General features: G+C 38.4%; 1 long non-coding RNA gene and 1 pseudogene across 1 annotated transcript in view; both read left to right on the top strand.

Moving 5' to 3' along the window:
• The window catches only part of LOC134728452 (uncharacterized), a 617625-nt gene that overhangs the window by 513013 nt on the left and 80685 nt on the right, over window positions 1–23927 (top strand). The window lies entirely within an intron of this gene.
• LOC100971563 (platelet-activating factor acetylhydrolase IB subunit alpha2-like) overlaps window positions 1–23927 on the top strand; it is a 35742-nt pseudogene that overhangs the window by 5711 nt on the left and 6104 nt on the right.

Below are 23927 nucleotides of genomic sequence, written 5' to 3'. Positions count from 1 at the left end.
AATCTTATTCATCTTTCAAGGCCCAGTCATAGTGGTATTTTCTCCACAAAGCCTTCCCAGGGCTCCCCAGCCTGAAAAGTTCGTTTCTCCCTCTGGGTTCCGATTGCTCTGCTCTCCTCCCACACACCACACTCTTAAACTCATCTTATCCCTGCTACGAGATCTTTTAGCCTTTTGGAAGCAAGAACCCTGTCCTTATCTCATTTTCTTTAGTGCACTAGCCTTATTCCATGTACATAGCAGGTGCTCAATTCATATTTGACCAGATAAATGGAAAAAAAAATTAAAGGAATAAAGAATGGGGTTTCAGTGTTTATGGAAGGGAATAGAAAATATAGTTTTGTGTTAAGGGCTCTCCTGGTGTTCCTAATACCAAACACACAAATCCTCCATCTACTTTCTCATAAATCATCCTACTAGGGAAATCAGCCAAACACCAGGACTGCTATAAACAGGCATTGGGTTGTTTACTTTACCAGCATAATAACTGCCAGGCTTTTGTAAAGGGCAGTTGTTACTTCAAATCTGAAGTATCTACTATATCACTCTCTTTCCTGTTTGAAACCTTTCAACGACTTCCTTCTGCTCTTAGGAACAAGTCCAAAGTTGTGTTCATGGCTTACAAGGTCCTTTGAAACCTGGCTTCTCCTCATCTCTCTAATCCCATGTCTTAAAATCCCCCCACCTGGAATCTATGCTTTGGCTTCTTGCAGCTCCCTGATTATGCCAACAGCTTCACCTGCTCTCTCTTCTCTTTCTTGGTGTCCCTTTTCCTCTGCCTTTCCTTCCTCCAGGTTGTTGTTCTTCTTCTAGAATGATCACTCCTTCCCCAGTTAGTTTTACCTAGCTTATTCCTACACAGGCATGAGGCCTTTGCCTAGACATCATTTTCTCCAGGGACCTTCCCTTATCCACGGGGTCTCCCCAGCCATGTGCTCCCAGAGCTCCCTGCACCTCTCTAGCATAGCTTTTACCACACTGCACTGTGATTGCCCGTTTACTTGAGAATCTGCCTCATTATACAGTTTGAACCATGCCTATTTTGATCAACATTTCATTTCTAGCACACATCACATAGTAGGGATGCTCAATGCATATTGGTTACATGGCCTAATGATGACATAAATGATGAAAAACTTCACGGTAATTCTCAGAGTCTAACTTGTCTTAGCCATGTCCTCCTTGTTTTTTTCACTTTCTAGGGGTGACCAGGCCTTCCTATCAGAGAAGAGGAGAACAGAGGGATATAAGGGCCATGGGATCTTTAGAGAAGGCAGGGGGATCATTTCCAACATGGAGTCCCTGTTGTCTTAACTGTCCATGAAAACAATAATGGGAGTCACCAAGATATGTTTAACATTTTAAGGGCCTTGTAGAAATCATGTAAATGCCCAAGACAAGACTGCATAAGCTAATAAAATAAGAAGGGGCAGAAGGTGTAGTCTGTGTATGATACACAATAGTGTGTTCTGTTTCTGCTTCTTTCCCTAAAGAAACTTTTGGGGGGAATGCACTTCTACTTAGAGGCAGATATGGTGAAGCAAACCAAAGATCTTGTGTCTCTCTCTGATGGAGATATTTAATTGCTGGCATCATGCTTCCCAGTCTGTTCTTCCTGTCTGAGCAAATTTGGAAGCCCAAGCTACCATGGAGCTATCATATGGACCTCCCAGACTGTGTGAGCAAGAAATAAACATTGGTTGGGATAAGCCATTCAGGTAACTTCAATATTGTTAGTTATACTAGCAAAACCAGTTTATTTTGACTGAAGTACTATTTTATACTTCTTTGAACCTCCACGACTTAGCATGGTACTTGGCGCAGAGGAGATATCAAGCATTTGTTGAATAAATAAACACATGAGTGAACAAATAGAAAATAATTAACTGTGAAACCATGTAATTGCAGACCATTGCAAATCAGAAAACAGACTTTGAGGATTAAAAATATAATAAGTGAAATAGATGCCTCCAGACATCGCATTACAAAGTCTTCTTATTTCTTGCAGCAGGAGTAAGTAACTTTGCCAATAGAACTCAGTTAAAAACATAAGTCTTTTATAAGAAACTTTGTTCATAAATCTAAGCACTTTGATTATCTCAGTTATGAATGACTTTCTCTAAAATATCAGGAATGTTGGCTTCATTGATATTGGTCTTAGCTACTCAGTGGGATTTAAAACTCAATAATGAATCCAGGAAGTGGTTTTCAATTCACTTGCTCAAACAAAATCTGTCCAATAAGTGGTATTAAATCAGGTGGAGACCAATTATCAGAATCTTTTTCAGTAGACCTTTGTGACTGCATGAATATAGTCTCACCTGGTTGGAAATAATAGCATGGCATATGCTGTTATGTGCCTTTGCTTCTGCATTTACAAAAGCTCACAGCCTAACGTCAATACTGGAGGCAGGGTCTTTCTTTTCTAGTACATTGATTTTAAATTAAATTAACTTTGATCTTTAGGTCATCTCCCAGATTCTAAAAGCTGAATGCCTCATTAATGGCGAAAACAGTAGGAGTAAATGTATTGGAGCAGGTTGAACAATTTAAATACTTTGAAAATGCAACTAGTGCAAAGTAAGAGTATTGCAAGCTAGCTAATTAAGGGTTATTTCCAGACATGCTGATGAGGAAAAACTGCTTGAGTGGGTGATTCTTGGAAAATATTTGGGATCTTCCAAGCTTTTTTCTTGCCCTCTATTCTTTGGGTCCTTCTGCTGTGCTCACACAAATTTCATTTTCCACTTGAATCATGATGGTCCCAATCTATTCCCACAATATTCTTCACTTTCAGAAGGGTGTATTAGTTATCTATTGCTGCATAACAAATTACTCCAAAACTTAGTGGCTTAAACCTTTATTTTCTCATGGTCTCTGTGGGTCAAGAATCTGAGCACAGCTCAGTTGAATCTTCTGCTGCAGTGTCTCCCACAGTCTGCTATAAAGGTGCCAACTGGGGCTGCAGTCACCCTAAGACATGAAAGGAAATCTGCTTAGGGAAGAATCTACTTTCAAGCTCAATCATGTAGTTGTTGGCAAGATAAAGCTTCTTGCGGGCTGTTGGATTGAGAGGTTTCAGTTCTTTGAGCGCTGTTAGCCAGAAACAGCCCCAAGTTCCTTAAAACATAGGACTATTCATAGGGCAGCTCAAAACATGATGAATTGCTTCATCAGAGCAAGCAGGAAAAAAGAGCCAGAGAGAGAAAATGAGAGTGAGAGCGAGAGAGAACTAGAGAGAAAGAGAGAGCGAGAGCAAGATGGAAGTCACTAATTTTTATAACCAAATTTTGGAAGTGCTATTCCACCACTTTTGTTATATGTTATTCATTAGAAATGAGTCACTAAGATCAGCCTACATTCACAGGAAGTGGATTTCTTGGGGCATGAATACTATCAAGCGGAATCATTGGAAGCCACCTTAGAAGTCAGCCTGGCATGAAGAGCAAATGCATGCTAGCAGAAAGTACTTCTTAGACTTTTTCCTCTACTACAGCTCATTAGAAGAGGAGAATGAGGCCGGGCTCGGTGGCTCAGGCCTGTAATCCCAGCACTTTGGGAGCCTGAGGTGGGTGGATCACTTGAGGTCAGGAGTTCGAGACCAGCCTGGCCAACATGGTGGAACCCTGTCTCTACTAAAAATACAAAAATTAGCCGGGCTTGGTGGCGGGTGCCTATAGTCCCAGCTACTTGGGAGGCTGAGGCAAGAGAATTGCTTGAACCTGGGAAGTGGAAGTTTCAGTGAGCCGAGATCGTGCCACTGCACTCCAGCCTGGGCAAAGAAGTGGGACTCGAGACTCCGTCTCAAAAAACAAACAAACAAAAACAACAACAAGAAACAGGAAAATGAATGGATATTTGTGATTGAGGCAGCTTTCTGAAGTGAAAATTATTTGATATGTTTTAACTTAAAAATTAAAGAATTTATGTATATGTGTATGTATGTATGTGTGTGTGTGTGTGTGTATATATATATATATATATATATATATATATATATATACCCAGAAGAAGGATTTCTTGGTCATATGGCAATCCTACTTTTAATCTTTTGAGGAACCTCCATATTGTTTTTCCTAATGGCTGTACCCGATTATCTTCCCACCAACAGTGTACAAAAGTTTCCTTTACTCCACATCTTTGCCAATACTTGTTATTTGTTTGTTTGTTTGTTTATTTATTTTTGAGACGGAGTCTACTCTGTCGCCTGATCTGGAGTGCAGTGGCACGATCTCAGCTTACTGTAACCTCCGCCTTCTGGGTTCAAGCAATACTCCTGCCTCAGCCTCCTGAGTAGCTGGACTTACAGGCATGCACCACCACCCCGGCTAATTTTTTTGTATTTTTAGTAGAGATGGGGTTTCGCCATGTTGGCCAGGCTGGTCTCAGACTCCTGACCTCAGGTGATCTGCCCGTTTCGGCCTCCCAAAGTGCTGGGATTACAGGCTTGAGCCACCGTGCCTGACCCTTCTTGTATTTTTTATAATAACCGTGCTAGTTGGTGTGAAGTGATATCTCATTGTGCTTTTAATTTGTATTTCCCTGATAATTACTGAAGTTGAACACCTTTGCCTGTATCTGTTGGCTATTTTTGTCTTTTTTGGGGAAATGTCTATTCAGATTGATTGCCCATTTTAAAAATCAAATTATTTTAATTTACTGTATTTTTTGCTATCGAGTTGTGTAAGCTCCTAATATATTTTGGATATTAACCCCTTATCAGATTCATGGCTTACAAATATGTTTTTCCCAATTTGTAGGCTGCATTTTTATTTTGTTGATTGTTTTCTTTTCTGTGTAGAACCTTTTTATTTTGCGGTAGTGCCACTTGTTTATTTTTTTTCTCAACTGAGTTTTTGGTGAGATATCCAAAAATAATTGCCAAGGCCAATGTTTTCTCTGTGTTTTCTTCTAGGAGTTTTATAGTTTCAGGTCTTACATTTAGGTCTTTAACTCATTTCTAGATGATCTTTGTGTATGTTCTAATATAAGGGTCCAATTTCATTCTTTTACATGTGGATATCCAGTTTTCCCAGCACCATTATTGAAGAAGCCACCCTTTCCCCATATGTCTTCTTGGTTCCCATGTTAAAAATTAATTTACTGTATGTGCTTGGATTTATTTCTGGGTCTGTATTCTGTTCTCAGCAATCCCTCTTCTGAGTATATATCCAAAGGGTATGAGATCAGCAGCTCGTAGAGATAGCTGTGCTCCCATGTTCATTGCAGCATTATTCAGAGTAGCCAAGATGTGGAATCAACCAAAATGTTCATTGACAGATAAATGGATAAAGAAATTGCAGTACACACACACACACACACACACACACACACGTATATATATATATATATAGGAATATTATTCAGCCTTCAAAAGGAAGGGGATCTTGCCTTATCCAACAACACGGATGAACCCTAAGGATATTATGTGAAAGTGAAGTAAGCCAGACACAGAAGTAAAAATACTGTATGATTTCCCTTATACAGAGAGTAGAATGGTGGCTACCAGGGGCAGAGGTGTTAAGGAAGGGGGTAATGGAGAGATGTAGTTCAAAGTTTATAAAGTTGCAGTTACTTGGAATGAATAAGTCTAGCAACCTAATGCATGGCATAGGACTCTAATTAAAAATATTTTATTGTATACTGCAAATTCACGGAGAGAATAGACACCAGGTGCTTTTACCACATGCACACATGCAAAGGTAGCTGTGTGAGATGATGAATATGTTCAGTAGCTTGACCGTAGTAATCATTTCACTATGCCTATGTATAACAAAACATGTGCGTCTTAAATATACACAATAAAAGTTAATGTTTCATTTTACTTCATCTATCCTATAAAAGTTACTACATATACTGTGCTTATTACATTCCAGGGATTCTTCTAAGTGCGTAATATGTATTAACTTGTTTTATTTTCTCACACACACAAAAATTCTACAAGAGAGTATCTCCATGTAAAAGACTGGGAGACTGAGGGGAAGATAGGTTCAATGAGTTGATCAAGGTTACTCACCTAGTTAATGAAAGAATCAGGATTCAGCCAAAGCAATCAAAGTCCAAAGTCCAGATTATTATGTATTATATTTTACTTCCTTTCTAGAGTGTTTTGAATTACCTGCCGTTATGGGCTGGATTGTGTGCCCCTGAAATTCATATGTAGAAGTCCTAATCTCTAGTACCTCAGAATGTGATTATACTTGGAGAAAGGCTTTTAAAAAGATAATTAAGGTTAAATAAAGTCATTGGGGGTGAGCCCTAATCAAATAAGACTAGAGACCTTCTAAGAAGAGGTTAGGACACAGACACACACAAACAGGGAAGCCCATGTGAAGACACCGGAAGACGATGGCCATTTACAAACCAAATGAGGGGGAAGGCAGAAAAAACACTTCCACCACCTTGGTCTTGAACTTCTAGACTCCAGGACTGTGAGGAAGTACATTTCTGTTGTTTAAGCCACCTGATCTGTGTTATTTGTTATGGCTGTCTTAGTAAACCAATACACCTGCCATCAGGAATATTAATACCCCAGGGTGGTGTGCCGTTTTCTGTCTGTGCCTTCCAGTATCCCCTGGTATGCTCCAGTATTAGTAGTGTGGGTGTTATGGAAAGCTCATGGCATTTGGCAGCCAAAGCAAGAATTACCTTTAGCATGCAAAATTAGGCAAGCCCCATAACTTCCCTGTAAAGTGGATCTAATAACCTCTACCTCACAGGGCTGTTGAGAGGATTAATGAGATAATGTGAAAGTGCCTGGCACAGTAGCTGACATATATTAAATCCTTAGTAAATGTCATTTATTCCTTAAACAGCAAGTCACATGTTCAAGTAATTACTGAAGACACTTAACAGAAGCATGCCCCTTGTTCACTCTTTCTCTATGTCCATGCAGTCCTAGAAAGAGATGAAAAACATATTCTCAGTTTTTCTTCAGTGCAGGCATTCTCTATATTGGTTCATTACAATTGTTCTTCATCCTGGTCCAGACCCTTACTACCATTTTCATGTAAATGCAAAATTTCAAGAGAACTCTAAAATGGCCTAGCTTCCAGTCTTCTGTGAGTTCTTTAGACTGGAGATGATTCAGAAAAATATGTCTTACTGTAAGAACAACAACAAAAATTCCATTAGAGTGGGCTGCAGTTTCATTCAACCAGGGCCTACTGAGTACCTAATGTGCAGGCAGTAAGCTACTTCCTATAAACTGTCACCCAACGACTAATACAATAAAGGCAATCTCAACTTGCAGCAAAGCCAGAATAGTTAAAGAACAGGGAAGATCTGGATTCCCTGGCATTTTATATTGATCAGATCACATTTGAAACTGTTTTCAATTGTGGACACTCTTTTTAAATATATAAATTAACAAAGGATATCGTGTTCACTGGATGGTGGGAAGTCTAGGTAAAAAATTATTTAAATAAATGGGGACAATGCATCAGAAGGTAAAACCTAGGGAGGGTACTTTAAGTGTTTTAAATTCTTCAAATTCTGTCACTTGGAAGGTCTCATTACTGTTGCTCCTGGTAACAAAACTGCAATAGTGAGGCATAATTCAATTAAGAGAAACTAAAAATTTCTGCTATGGACTGAATTGTATCTCCTCACCCCCACCCAACCAAATTTATATGCTGAAGCTCTACCTCTCAATGTGAGTGTGTTTGGAGGTAGGGCTTTTTAAAGGTAATTAAGGTTAAAAGAGATCATAAGGGTAGGATCATAATCAAATGGAATTGGTGGCCTTATAAGAAAAGGAAGAGATCTCTCTGTCTCAGGAAAAGTCCATGTGAGGACATAGTAAGATGAGTGTTTACAAGCCAGTAAGAGGACCCTCACCAGGAACTGAATCAGCTGGCGTCTTCATCTTGGACTTCCCAGCCTTCAGAGCTGTGAGAAAATAAGTTTTGTTGTTTTAGCCACCAAGTCTATGTTATTTTGTTATGGCAGCCCAAGCTGCCTAAGGCAAAGTCTAAAAGCTAAAATTAAATGATGTAATGAGCATTGAATACCAAGCAGGGCCCTAGATGCATGTGTGTTTGTTAGGGCACACTACAGAAGGATTTTCCAGAGTGGGTTAGAGGTTGGAGTGGCTGACTTTTATGGTTTCTTTCTCCTCTGAGATTCTATAATTTCCAAGCCTTCAAAGCCAGATAGATACAGAACCCCAGGTTCCTCTGCTTGTATTGCCATCCATCTTCTCACTTTAAGGAGGACGGAGACTTGACAAATTGGTTTCATCTCTTGTGTCAACTCTGATTACTTGGCAGTGGCTGCCTGGAACACTGTTATGAGAAGGGTTTTGAAGCTTTCAGGAAAAAAATCCATCATAGAAAGAGCTAATATTTATTGGACACTTGTCATGTACCAGGTCCTATTCTAAACCTGGTATTTGTTTTAATTTACTTTATACTTGCCCCAACTCTAAGAGGTGAATTAATGTGAGCATTTTTTTATGAGAATGTCAAGACACAGACAAGCAACTACTCAAAGGCCACATGGCTGGTAAATGGCAACATCAGACCACACACCCAGTAGTTTGGCTCAAGAGCATGCCGATAACATCATGCTGTAATATCTTTCCAACAACCCATTTGCAATATTTATCATGAGTGGTAGGGGATGAAGAGGTATGTGCTTGAAAGGCAATCAGGATCTACTTTGGAGGAAACTCAAACTAAGACAAGTAAGCATAAAATATTTTTATTTGAATGCCATAGTTATTCAGACCCAAATCAGAAAATGTTCAGACAACTTAATAATTGAATAACAGGTCTGTGCTCAGTAACAATAAATTACAAGGAAGCTGTGTCTGGAATTCCATGATTTCTTCCAAAATTCTGTTTGGAGTTATGTTGTATTAGTTCATGCTACGATGGGTAGTAGGAATAGGTAACACCAGTTATTAAACCATATTTCTCTGACTTTGCAGCTATCCATGATTGCCGGAACTCCAACTTCCTTCTTAATCTAATTCTCCCTTCCAGATATCTATTTATAGAAGTATGCTAGCAATCACATATGCCCAATAGTTGCCCCACACACCTCGTTCCTTTCATTAGCTCTCCTCCTTTCTTGCTCTAGCTCCCTGTGACAGTATCTGCTTGAGTTTTTCATGCAATCTCTTGTTCAGGATGCTGATAGCTGCAAAACTATTTCCTTTTCCATCTTGTCACCTGTGTCTCCTGAAGGTAATGCCATTGTCTTTCTCTTCTGTGGTTTAGATTTGCTTGATTTCCTCAGTTAACCATGTCTGTTGAATACTCTATCAACAATACCCCCAAATTTGACACATGACAGTAGGTTTTTCCCTATAGACAAGCACAGCAGTTTCTCCAATTAACTCCAAAGGATGATTCCCAATATCTTATGTCCCTCAGTGTCTGGCAGATTTATGAGACACAAGTGAATGGGAGGCACTGGCTTACAAAATAACCTTTCCAAGCCAAGCATTCATTGTGAATACACCTGATTTTTTACATGATTTGAAGAAAATTCCATGTCTCTCCCTGCACAAATCTCAATGTGTCTCATTTTAGAATTTATTTAAAATAATACTTTCTACCAAATTGGCCTCATGAGCCCTGTATTATTTCTCCTTCCAAAATTTCCTTGTGTTCTCCTTATTGTAGAGAAGGCTAAGGAGAGATGATAAAAATCTACCATTCTTGATCCTGCATTTTAAAATGCAAAATGTCAAAACCAAATAAAGTAGGTCAAGGCTTCTCTGTATTTAGCAGACACTAGTGCTTGTCCATATCAGCAAATATTAAAGTTGATAGATAATCAAAAGTGGGATATCTTTCTTTAGTATAAGAAAATGTTATCAAGGGGCTAGCATTCTATTTTTATCTTAGTCAAAGAAATGGAACAAATCCAAATATATAACTTTATTGCTTATGAATATATAGATGAGTATTTTGTACATTTAAATAAAGGTACTTTATTTTGCATTTATTTGGACAATGAGTAATAGTTAAACACATTCAACTCATTAATTATCAGTGAAGTCTGTTCAAATACAGCCTGTGATTAAGTTCATGAAACCTTCAGGGGTTTGAAGCAATATTTAAAATTCTCATAGAACAAAATGGAAGAATGTGCAAGAAGGAATAATACTTGAATTCAAGACTAGAGGTATCTGGGGAAAACTGTAAGTCTTTGGTTTATTTTGAGATTGAAGGTTATGAATATCTTCCATTATTCTGGGACATAATAATACTCAGTTGGACAAACATAATAAAATGTGTAAGTAAAATTAAGTGATGGTGCTACTATTCCTTCTAATAATAGCAACTCTAATATCTAGGATACATGCTATGTTTCTTTAGTGAAGAAGAAAAATCTAAAAACCTCTGAAGCAGGCCAACACTATTAATAGAATGAATAACTTTTTAAAATTCACCTCACTAATATCAATGAATGATTTTAACAGCTACTTGCAGGATAATGAAAAGATGCTGCTATTAGTTAGTGGAGAGAGGCACGGGGTTGAAGGGCTTCATCCTGGGAAAGAAGATTGCAACCTGAAGCCTCGAATCTTTCCTCTCCTTCCAAATATGCCACCTGCCTCCTTAAAGTATGAGAAGAGAGTTATAGTGATACCTATGTGAAACTGGAATTTTTCCTTGATGAGAATGTCATCTGTATCTAATCCTGGAACCATTAGACACAGGAAGGGGAACATCACACACTGGGGCCTGTTGTGGGGTGCGGGGAGGGAGGAGGGATAGCATTAGGAGGTATACCTAATGTTAAATGATGAGTTAATGGGTGCAGCACACCAACATGGCACATGTATATATGTGTAACAAACCTGCATGTTGTGCACATGTACCTTAAAACTTAAAATATAATAATAAAAAAAAGAAAAACACTGTATCATAAAAAAAAAAAGAACCTGATTCCCTAGAGTTCATGCTGTTATGCCCAATGAAGAGCTAAATCCAATCCTTCAAAATAGGGAACATTGAGTTTGGAGCAGTTGCTCTACCATTTTCAGGGCACTGTCTGGGAACGTTGTCCTGAAAGCCATTCATGCCCTAGAAATGCTTGACATTGGCTTTACATCCATGGTCCTGCATCCATTTCTGGTTTGGATGTAGGACTCCCTGAACCCACGTCTCTGAGTGTTTGCAATGGACTCATCCTGCATCCCCTCTGCAATCTCTAATTTAGACTCTAGTTGTGTCTCAAGTACCTGGGCTGTGTCCTTAGGCCTATCAAAACTTTATGCCTGTCTATATTCTTCCCTGGTAAAAGAACTTCCTCCAACCCCCAACCAGCCACCTGCCATTTGGCATCAACAGTCTCCTAATCTGAATCGTGGGTTCTACATCTGCTATTTGCTCTGTGCCACCCTCTGGCTCCCAGGAAGAGCAGCCCTACCTGGAAGGCAGATTGATCTCTTGTGTCTGAAAGTACTCCTTCTGACGCATTCATTTTCCTGATCTCTTTCTGTTTGGTGAAATGAAAACTAAATGTATAAGATTTATTAAAGGTGGTGGCAGTGGTAGACGAGGAGGAGGAAGAAGAAAAAATCATATAGGAGGAGATTGCTTTCAATGTCACTAACATAATAATTCATAATTCATGTGAAATGGTTAACACCTCTTGCTAAAATGGAAGCTCATGGAAGAGTGCAATTTTCTCTTATCAACTCAGACACCACCTCCTCTTCCCCCAATAAGCGACTATTACATCAGAAAGAGTTTTGAAATGTCCCTTTCTAAACTAAAATATCAAGAAGCCAGATTTGACTGTGTATATATATATATATACACACATATACATATATATATAGTGCTTCTATGTGTATATCTGTATCTAACTATATCTATCTACATCTAGATATCTATATGTAGATATGATGTATCACATAGATACCTATTAATCTATATATAGTCCTTCTTTGCAGCATATTATATGTGTATATATATATTTTACATCCCTGCAATATATACATTGTATACATTGTATATATTGCAAACAGCACAGAGGTCAAGTGCATTAAACTATATGTGTGTGTGAGAGAGAGAGAGAAAGAAAGAGAGAGGAAAAAACTCCTGTTAGAATGGATTTAAATTTCTGTGATTCTGAAACTTTACAATTTAGGGAGTCTTCTTTTTTAAAAAAATAAAAGCACCTAAAATTATAAATAATAACTTAAAAATTAGAATGACTATTTAGAATGAGAATAGAAATCCAACAAACAATAGATTTTTAACAGCTGACAAGTACCACAAACATCACAAAAAATAACAATGTTTATATTACTCAACTGCCTGACATAGCTCTATAATATTCTTGGCTACAATATATTCTCTTATTGTTTCTTCAAATAACTATAGTTTTGAAATGCAGTAATTTCTAGGGAAAATAAAAAACAATCAGTATTTCAGCAATATTGATTAATATCTGTTTTATTGTTAATAATTTAGATATTTTATCTTTAACACTAATTACTGGTACTATCTCACAAATTTAAGAAAATTATTATCATGTTCTGTTATATATGAGCTATTACAGATGTACCCACTATTTGTAATACTGGTATGTGATAAATTCTCTTTCTTACTGTCACCATCAAAAAAAAATCTTCATAACATTTGTGATTGCAAATATCATATTATAATGAATATATTCCTGACAGGAGAGAAATTCTATTCTGATCAGACATTAATGAGAAGTGAATGCCCCCTTTTCAATATTACATGTCTGCTAATGATAGATTTTCCACGGAGCAGTTCCTGGTTCCACACAGTTGCAACCTGTTACCCCTCCAGGACCCCACATTCTTCCTGTGCCACTGGACATGCTCATGTCATGATGATATGGCCCTTGGCCCTGCACCTTGGTGTCATGAAGCTAAGTGAGTTAGTGTAATGAATGGTGGGAGTATGCCTGGAAGCTGTTTCATCAATAGAAAGACGAGCAATAACTTGACTTCACACAGAGGGAACTGAGCTACACAAATACATCCACTAAACACAAATTGATGTATGATTAATTCCATTTTCCCTTAGTCAGATTCCCAAATTACCTGCAGCTACATCAACAGTATCTGACTTGAAGGAAAGTATGACAGAGTGGAGAGTGGAGTGGAAAGAAACTATGGCCTTCAGTAATTGTGGTTGTTATTTCATTTTTGCAAATTTTACACATTTACAGAACCTTGGAAAGGGGCTGGTGCAATTGAAGATTTCCAAAGTTTCACTTTCTTAGCTTCATGGTAAATTCAACTCTCTTCGAGCCAGCATCTTCCTGAGTGCTTAGGAAAGATGGGAAGCTAAGCCCCCCCAAAAAAAGGTTATTGAAGATGACTTAGCATTTAGAGACTATTCTTTGAGAAAAAGCATTATCAAAGACTAGAGATAAATCATACTTAGTAATTAGGGTCCTGAAGCAAGGTACCATATAGACATTTCTCATGTCAACTGATGGGAATGTCATAGAACACGCTACAAGAAAAATCCAAATGGGTATGGTAGTATTCCCATAGATCTAATTTCTTATTGAGGAGAAACTGTATTTTACTGTCAGACACAAAGTGTCTTATTTATAATTTATTGAATATTGTGACACCATAAGAAATATATATTTGGTCTATGTCCCTTGTTCTGACACAAAGCTTCTAAAACCCCTGCAATTTCCTGAGTGATAGGGTTGACAAAAATGTCACACAGAGCTCCTAAATCCCTTGGAATTTTTTGGGTGATATTAGAATCTCTTGTTCTAATGAGATGACTCTTAGCGTGCTCATAAATAACTTCAGGATAAGAGGTGGTCATCAGAAAGACCAAACCAGGATTAGAAACTTGAAACTGTCAGCCCCATTCCCTATCGTATGGGGAGGAAAGAGGAACTGAAGATTGAGTTAATAATCATACCGATACAATAAAGCCTCCAGAAAAATCCCTAAATGCTGGAATTTGGAGACCTTCTAGGTTGGCGAATGCACCCACGTGTCAGAAGGGTAGTATACCCCAATCCATGGGAACAGAAGTTTCTGTATTCAGGACCCTTCTGGACCTGACCCCATACACCTCTTCATCTGGCTGTTGATTTATAGCCTTTATAATACCCTTTGTAATAAAAATGTTAAGTAAAGTGTTTCCCTGAGTTCTGTGAGCTGTTATAACAAATTATTGAACCTGGGGGGAGGATTACGGGAACCCTTGATTTGTAGCTAAGTTGGACAGAAGTGTGGGTACCCTAGGCAACCAGTACTTGTGACTGGCAGTAGGGCAGCATTCTGGGACTGAAGCCTTAACCTATGAGGTCTGTCTTAACTATGCATAGTCAGTGTCAGAATTAAGCTATAGGACACTGAGTTTGTGTCTGGGAAGTTAGAGAACTGGTTGGTACAAGAAGAAAAATTCCCATGCCTTTTGTATCAAAAGCGTTGTGAGCAGAAAAACAGTTTTCTTTTAAATATAAGAACTTGCCAAACAGGCATGGTGGTTCATGTCTGTAATCCCCAGCCCTTTGGGAGGTTGAGGCAGGAGGACTGCTGGAACCCAAGAGTTTGAGATCAGCCTGGGCAACATAACAAGATCCCATTTCTACGAAAAAACACAAAACACAAAAATTAACCAGGCATGGTGGCATGCTCCTATAGTCCCAACTACTAGGGGAACTGAGGCAGGAGGATCACTTGAGCCCAAGAGTTTGAAGCTGCAGTGAGCTATGATCACACCACTACGGTTCAAACTAGATGACAAAGTGAAAGAACCTGTCTCTTGAAAAAAAAAGAAAAAGGAAAAAAGGATATACTTTAAAACATACATAGTTTTTATCCTTTAGTATAGATTTCAGTCATTCTCAAATTCTGCTGTTGTCTGTAAATCCTCTGGGCAATTGACTGAGCTTTATGGACACTACATCACTAGTATAGTCTTTAGTCTTGATTTTGATGTTCAAATTGGGCTAAACCAGGATAAATAGCCCCTATATAGTATTCTGTCTTAATAAGACTGATTTGCTGGGTATGCTGCAAGTTACAAAAGGAGAATATATTTCAAAGACTGAAAGAATCACCTGTATTATGAGTACACTATTTGCAATAACTAAACCTGGATATTCTGGACTGAAGAAAGTATGGTGGGTTCTTCAGGTGGTACATAGAAACTGGAGCAAATGAAGGAAATGATGACAATAGATCCCACAAACTGATGAAAACGCTCTATAACAAAATTTATACAAGATTTAAAATGTTAATTATAAAATCTATGACAGTTGATTGTGAAATGAATCACTTTTCTATTACGAAGGAGATACAGAAAAACACTGAATCACTGTAAGAAAAAGAGATTCCCTTATTGAATAAAGCTAAGTGTGAGACATATGGGGAGTCATGAAGTCAAGATCCTGACTCTGAGTGGAGAGAAATAGAAGCATAAGCTACTAGCACAGCATTCTAGAGGATATGCTCTTGCTTCTCAAATGCTTACCTCAAGTTATTGAAGGAATCACGTTTGCTTTATATATGTATCTATTTCTTATGTGCATAATTAAGAATTTGTTAAAGAAATCTAGGGCTGACAAATACCAAAAAGAAGTTACCTAAATTCTTTTTCTTTGGGATAAAAATATCTCTAGGTTGCTGCTGGTGCTGGGGCCCAAGGAGGGCGGCGCCGGAGGAGGGCCGCAGGGACTGAGCGAGTGGCAGACGCACCACCCGTCAATGCTGCAACCCTGTAAGGCCTCCATGGACTCTCTACGTGAGTGTAGAGTGAACCAAGCCGACTCAAACATAGCAGCTATTCCACATGCAGTGGAAGATATTCAAGGAGACGACAGATGGATATCTCAGCACAACAGATTTGTCCTGGATGGTAAAGACAAAAAGCCTAACGTTCTGTTTGTGGGAGACCCCATGGTGCAGTTAATGCAGCAACACGAGATATGGCGAGAGCTTTTTTCCCCATTTCACGCACTGAATTTTAGAACTGAGGAAGATACAAGACATGTTTTATAGAAAATAAAGAGTAGAGAACTGGAGAATATTAAACCTAAGGTCATTGTTCTCTGGGTAGAAACAAACAACCATGAAAATACAGCAGTAGAGTTAGAAGGTAGGATCAAGGCCATCATTCACTCTACCAATTTATCAACATAAGGCAGCCACAAGGCAAAATTCTTGTATTGGATGTGTTACCTTGAGGTGAGAAGCCCAACCCTTTGAGGCAAAAGGTGAACCAGCTTCTCAAGGTTTCCTTGCTGAAGCTTGCCCATGTGTAGGCCCTGCATACAGACGGGGGCTTCATGCACCCTGACAGTGCCATCTCCTGCCATGATATATTTGATTCTCTTCATCTTACAGGAGAGGGCTATGCAAAGATCTGCAGAGCCCTCTATGAACTGATCATGCAGCTGATGGAGGAACACCCAAGGAGAAACAAACCACCATTGCCTGACTGGCTCCCATCAGTGTTAATCTCTTCCCAGCTTCCTCAATCAGTTATGCCACTGGCACTACAGAATCCATCTCTTTCTCAAAGCACTTTGCATTGCAAAATGTTCCTGGATGTTCAGATCTAGTGTTTGAAAGGGTGGAGGGATTTACACTGGCCCTGCATGTAGAAAGTTTATTAGACACAGTAGAAAAAATAGCCTAGGAAGATTGTTGTTTAAATTTATCTGAAACCAGAAGGAGACTTTTTAGTTGTATGTGTGATGCATTTGTTGAATTATCATTGTTTTTCCTAGGACAATATCAAGTCCAAGAACTGAACAATATGAAGTTTTTTTTTCTTGGCCTTGCTTTCTATGGGTTATGTCATATGTAATAATTATCAGAATCACACCTACTTGGCTTAAAAACAGATTTTTATTTTTAAAGCTCATAATTTAACCTTTTTTCTTGTTTTGCTTTATTCATATATATCCTCAATATTTTCTTAACATGCAGCAACAGATTGAACATGCTTGCCATTCAAATATGAGAGATGCTATAGTTACAAAGGAATTTGTTCCACTTTCTTAATCCTTCCTATGCTTAGCAGTGAAAAACAAATTTTGCCCCATGCAGGGAACCCTTTGGAAGGTTTTTTGGTTTTGTTTGTTTGTTTGTTTGTTTTTTGTTTAGATGGATTCTCATTCTGTCGCCCAGGCTGGAGTGCAATAGCATGATCTCGGCTTACTGCAACCTCTGCCTCCTTGGTTCAAGCGATTCTCCTGCCTCAGCCTCTGGAATAGCTAGGATTACAGGCCCCCACCAACATGCCTGGCTAATTTTTTTGTGTTTTTAGTAGCGACGGGGTTTCACCATATTGGTCAGGCTGGTCTCGAACTCCTGACCTCAGGTGATCCACCCACTTCGGCCTCCCAAAGCGCTGGAACTACAGGCGTGAGCCACCGCACTCAGCTGGAAGGTATCATTTTTATGTTGCTAAATATCATGTCTGTAGTAAACCTACACCTGCAGCCTTTCCTCTTCTCTGAAGTATAAGCCCCCCGTTACTCTCATGATATTACCAATGTAGAACTCATTTTTGTGTGGTGTTCTGCACTATAGAGTCTGCATAGTGTTCTGGTATGTTCTGGTATGTTTTGTTTGTTTCTCCCTGAAAATCTGCTATAGTTTCCTTTTTTGGAAAAAAAAAACCACAAAAACCTCTGCTTTCCATTCCATAATACCTGCCATTATTTCAAGTTTTATAATATCCCAAGGTGTACATTTTATTTTTTTTTAATTGACTGTTTTTAAATAAAGCGGTCCAGAAAAGTTTGGTCTTTTCCCGTGAGGAAACAAATGAAGCTGCTCTTCAGAATAGCCATTCTGCTTTTATCCCACCAGTTTAGTAAAAAAGAACTAGATTTGTTTAACTTTTAAGGTTTCTTATTAAAGTACCTTCACCTGAAAATTTCCTTCAAGAGAGCTCTTTATAATCTTAATGTTTGCTTGGGCAACAAGAACTACCATGTAAAAATAAATAATGGGACAATAGATGGCATATTGTTCAATATACCTGCAGAATATGTATAAACTGGATGTACAGACAGATATTTTGAACTAGACCAGGTGGGTATTGAAGTAACCCATCAAAATGTGATCTGCAGTGATTCTGCTTAATGTTCGAATTCAACAAACAGCTAAGGTATGTGTTTTATGTTCTGCTTGCAAGGCAAATGGCAGTGCTTTTGTGTGCTGGAGGAGAGGCTGCTGATTGGTGCCAAGACCCACTTCTGATTGAGAGGGATAAAAGTTGGGCTGAATTTTCTCTAGTCAAGACTCCTTCTAGATTTGTTTTTTTTTTTTGTCTTTAAAAATGCATACTTTAAAAATGTATCATGTCTTCATTAATAACAGAAAATACACATGGTGCTCACTAAATTTGTTTACTACATTAAAATTTCCTTTTTATTTTTAGTAGTCCAGGTTCTTGAGTTTTTTCAAGGCAGAATTTTTTTATTTTATTTTTTTTTTAGCTGAGGTACAGTTGTATAGGAAGGAGAATTAAGCCAGAATTTGGTGTGTGCAAAGACAATTTCCTATCCAGGTCTTTTTCTGTCAGAGAGTGAGAGTTTTGTCCAAATAAACCCATTAGGTTACTACTGAGCATGCGATTTTAGCTTTTCTTTTGATGGAGGATCAAATATCTCTTTGTGAGCTGAGCTTCCACTTTCTTGCTTATGTATGTAAACTTCAGATATCACTACATTCTATATCTACCATAGCTATTCAGGCAACAGTATTCTAATAGCTAGGCTTTAAATAAAAATCTGCCTCATTACTAATGTTCAAAAAAACAAAGATAAAAATAGGTCTAATCCTAGGTAGAAAAGATGTTTTTCCATTCATCAAGATTTCTAGAAAAGGAGATTCAGAGCCATGCTAAGACAGAATTTCAATGCTTACATTGTTCTCATCAAAGATAAATTCATTCATCTAACCATCTTACAGAGTAATCTTTGTTCTTGTTTGGTTCTTTCCATTAAAAGAATTAAGATTGATCTATTTTTTGCACACTAACTATTCACACAATTTTGCTAAATTCTCTCTCCAAGTTCTGCACTTTATTTTCTGACCAGAAAAATTCTATTTGCTTTGTTGTTTTGTCACATAATTCTTTTTTTGTTTTGTTTTGACATGAGGCAAATCTTTTTTTTTCTTTTTTATTTATTTATTTTATTATTATAATACTTTAAGTTTTAGGGTACATGTGCACATTGCGCAGGTTAGTTACATATGTATACATGTGCCATGCTGGTGTGCTGCACCCACTAACTAGTCATCTAGCATTAGGTATATCTCCCAATGCTATCCTTCCCCCCTCCCCCCTCCGCCCCACCCCACAACAGTCCCCAGAGTGTGATGTTCCCCTTCCTGTGTCCATGTGATCTCACTGTTCAATTCCCACCTATGAGTGAGAATATGCGGTGTTTGGTTTTTTGTTCTTGCGATAGTTTACTGAGAATGATGATTTCCAATTTCATCCATGTCCCTACAAGGACATGAACTCATCATTTTTTATGGCTGCATAGTATTCCATGGTGTATATGCGCCACATTTTCTTAATCCAGTCTATGATTGTTGGACATTTGGGTTGGTTCCAAGTCTTTGCTATTGTGAGTAATGCCACAATGAACATACGTGTGCATGTGTCTTTATAGCAGCATGATTTATAGTCCTTTGGGCATATACCCAGTAATGGGATGGCTGGGTCAAATGGTATTTCTAGTTCTAGATCCCTGAGGAATCGCCACACTGACTTCCACAATGGTTGAACTAGTTTACAGTCTCACCAACAGTGTAAAAGTGTTCCTATTTCTCCACATCCTCTCCAGCACCTGTTGTTTCCTGACTTTTTAATGATTGCCATTCTAACTGGTGTGAGATGGTATCTCATTGTGGTTTTGATTTGCATTTCTCTGATGGCCAGTGCTGGTGAGCATTTTTTCATGTGTTTTTTGGCTGCATAAATGTCTTCTTTTGAGAAGTGTCTGTTCATGTCCTTCACCCACTTTTTGATGGGGTTGTTTGTTTTTTTCTTGTAAATTTGTTTGAGTTCATTGTAGATTCAGGATATTAGCCCTTTGTCAGATGAGTAGGTTGCAAAAATTTTCTCCCATTTTGTAGGTTGCCTGTTCACTCTGATGGTAGTTTCTTTGGCTGTGCAGAAGCTCTTTAGTTTAATTAGATCCCATTTGTCACTTTTGTCTTTTGTTGCCATTGCTTTTGGTGTTTTAGGCATGAAGTCCTTGCCCATGCCTATGTCCTGAATGGTAATGCCTAGGTTTTCTTCTAGGGTTTTTATGGTTTTAGGTCTAACATGTAAGTCTTTAATCCATCTTGAATTAATTTTTGTATAAGGTATAAGGAAGGGATCCAGTTTCAGCTTTCTACATAAGGCTAGTCAGTTTTCCCAGCACCATTTATTAAATAGGGAATCCTTTCCCCATTGCTTGTTTTTCTCAGGTTTGTCAAAGATCAGATAGTTGTAGATATGCGGCATTATTTCTGAGGGCTCTGTTCTGTTCCACTGATCTATATCTCTGTTTTGGTACTAGTACCATGCTGTTTTGGTTACTGTAGCCTTGTAGTATAGTTTGAAGTCAGGTAGTGTGAGGCCTCCAGCTTTGTTCTTTTGGCTTAGGATTGACTTGGTGATACGGGCTCTTTTTTGGTTCCATATGAACTTTAAAGTAGTTTTTTCCAATTCTGTGAAGAAAGGCATTGGTAGCTTTATGGGGATGGCATTGAATCTGATATTGATTCTTCCTACCCATGAGCATGGAATGTTCTTTCATTTGTTTGTATCCTCTTTTATTTCCTTGAGCAGTGGTTTGTAGTTCTCCTTGAAGAGGTCCTTCACATCCCTTGTAAGTTGGATTCCTAGGTATTTTATTCTCTTTGAAGCAATTGTGAATGGGACTTCACTCATGATTTGGCTCTCTGTTTGTCTGTTGCTGGTGTATAGGAATGCTTGTGATTTTTGCACATTGATTTTGTATCCTGAGACTTTGCCGAAGTTGCTTATCAGCTTAAGGAGATTTTGGGCTGAGACAGTGGGGTTTTCTAGATATACAATCATGTCATCTGCAAACAGGGACAATTTGACTTCCTCTTTTCCTAATCGAATACCCTTTATTTCCTTCTCCTGCCTAATTGCCCTGGCCAGAACTTCCAAAAATATGTTGAATAAGAGTGGTGAGAGAGGGCATCCCTGTCTTGTGCCAGTTTTCAAAGGGAATGCTTCCAGCTTTTGCCCATTCAGTATGATATTGGCTGTGGGTTTGTCATAGATAGCTCTTATCATTTTGAAATATGTCCCATCAATACCTAATTTATTGAGAGTTTTTAGCATGAAGGGTTGTTGAATTTTGTCAAAGGCCTTTTCTGCATCTATTGAGATAATCATGTGGTTTTTGTCTTTGGCTCTGTTTATATGCTGGATGACATTTGTTGATTTGTATGTATTGAACCAGCCTTGCATCCCAGGGATGAAACCCACTTGATTATGGTGGATAGGCTTTTTGATGTGCTGCTGGATTCGATTTGGCAGTATTTTATTGAGGATTTTTGCATCAATGTTCTTCAAGGATATTGGTCTAAAATTCTCTTTTTTTGTTGTGTCTCTGCCCGGCTTTGGTATCAGAATGATGCTGGCCTCATAAAATGAGTTAGGGAGGATTCCCTCTTTTTCTATTGATTGGAATAGTTTCAGAAGGAATGGTACCAGTTCCTCCTTGTACCTCTGGTAGAATTCGGCTGTGAATCCATCTGGTCCTGGACTCTTTTTGGTTGGTAAGCTATTGATTATTGCCACAATTTCAGCTCCTGTTATTGGTCTATTCAGAGATTCAACTTCTTCCTGGTTTAGTCTTGGGAGAGTATATGTGTCGAGGAATTTATCCGTTTCTTCTAGATTTTCTAGTTTATTTGCACAGAGGTGTTTGTAGTATTCTCTGATGGAAGTTTGTATTTCTTTTTTTTATTTCTTTTTTTTTAATATTATACTTTAAGTTTTAGGGTACCTGTGCACATTGTGCAAGTTAGTTACATATGTATACATGTGCCATGCTGGTGCGCTGCACCCACTAACTCGTCATCTAGCATTAGGTATATCTCCCAATGCTATCCCTCCCCCCTTCCCCCACCCCACAACAGTCCCCAGAGTGTGATATTCCCCTTCCTGTGTCCATGTGATCTCATTTTTCAAATCCCACCTATGAGTGAGAATATGCGGTGTTTGGTTTTTTGTTCTTGCGATAGTTTACTGAGAATGATGATTTCCAATTTCATCCATGTCCCTACAAAGGACATGAACTCATCATTTTTTATGGCTGCATAGTATTCCATGGTGTATATGTGCCACATTTTCTTAATCCAGTCTATCATTGTTGGACATTTGGGTTGGTTCCAAGTCTTTGCTATTGTGAATAGTGCTGCAATAAACATACGTGTGCATGTATCTTTATAGCAGCATGATTTATAGTCCTTTGGGTATATACCCAGTAATGGGATGGCTGGGTCAAATGGTATTTCCAGTTCTAGATCCCTGAGGAATCGCCACACTGACTTCCATAATGGGTGAACTAGTTTACAGTCCCACCAACAGTGTAAAAGTGTTCCTATTTCTCCACATCCTCTCCAGCACCTGTTGTTTCCTGACTTTTTAATGATTGCCATTCTAACTGGTGTGAGATGGTATCTCATTGTGGTTTTGATTTGCATTTCTCTGATGGCCAGTGATGACGAGCATTTATTCATGTGTTTTTTGGCTGCATAAATGTCTTCTTTTGAGTAGTGTCTGTTCATGTCCTTCGCCCACTTTTTGATGGGGTTGTTTGTTTTTTTCTTGTAAATTTGTTTGAGTTCATTGTAGATTCTGGATATTAGCCCTTTGTCAGATGAGTAGGTTGCAAAAATTTTCTCCCATTTTGTAGGTTGCCTGTTCACTCTGATGGTAGTTTCTTTTGCTGTGCAGAAGCTCTTTAGTTTAATTAGATCCCATTTGTCAATTTTGTCTTTTGTTGGCATTGCTTTTGGTGTTTTAGACATGAAGTCCTTGCCCATGCCTATGTCCTGAATGGTAATGCCTAGGTTTTCTTCTAGGGCTTTTATGGTTTTAGGTCTAATGTTTAAATCTTTAACCCATCTTGAATTGATTTTTGTATAAGGTGTAAGGGACAGATGCAGTTTCAGCTTCTACATATGGCTAGCCAGTTTTCCCAGCACCATTTATTAAATAGGGAATCCTTTCCCCATTGCTTGTTTTTCTCAGGTTTGTCAAAGATCAGATAGTTGTAGATATGCGGCATTATTTCTGAGGGCTCTGTTCTGTTCCATTGATCTATATCTCTGTTTTGGTACCAGTACCATGCTGTTTTGGTTACTGTAGCCTTGTAGTATAGTTTGAAGTCAGGTAGTGTGATGCCTCCAGCTTTGTTCTTTTGGCTTAGGATTGACTTGGCAATACAAGCTCTTTTTTGGTTCCATATGAACTTTAAAGTAGTTTTTTCCAATTCTGTGAAGAAAGGCATTGGTAGCTTTATGGGGATGGCATTGAATCTGTAAATTACCTTGGGCAGTATGGCCATTTTCACCATACTGATTCTTCCTACCCATGAGCATGGAATGTTCTTCCATTTGTTTGTATCCTCTTTTATTTCCTCGAGTAGTGGTTTGTAGTTCTCCTTAAAGAGGTCCTTCATGTCCCTTGTAAGTTGGATTCCTAGGTATTTTATTCTCTTTGAAGCAATTGTGAATGGGACTTCACTCATGATTTGGCTCTCTGTTTGTCTGTTGTTGGTGTATAAGAATGCTTGTGATTTTTGTACATTGATTTTGTATCCTGAGACTTTGCTGAAGTTGCTTATCAGCTTAAGGAGATTTTGGGCTGAGACAGTGGGGTTTTCTAGATATACAATCATGTCGTCTGCAAACAGGGACAATTTGACTTCCTCTTTTCCTAATCGAA

Source organism: Pan paniscus, chromosome 10 (assembly GCF_029289425.2).
Source record: "Pan paniscus chromosome 10, NHGRI_mPanPan1-v2.0_pri, whole genome shotgun sequence".
Lineage (NCBI taxonomy): Eukaryota > Metazoa > Chordata > Mammalia > Primates > Hominidae > Pan > Pan paniscus.
Note: the sequence above shows the minus strand (reverse complement) of the source record. Positions and strands in the feature narration are given on the sequence as shown.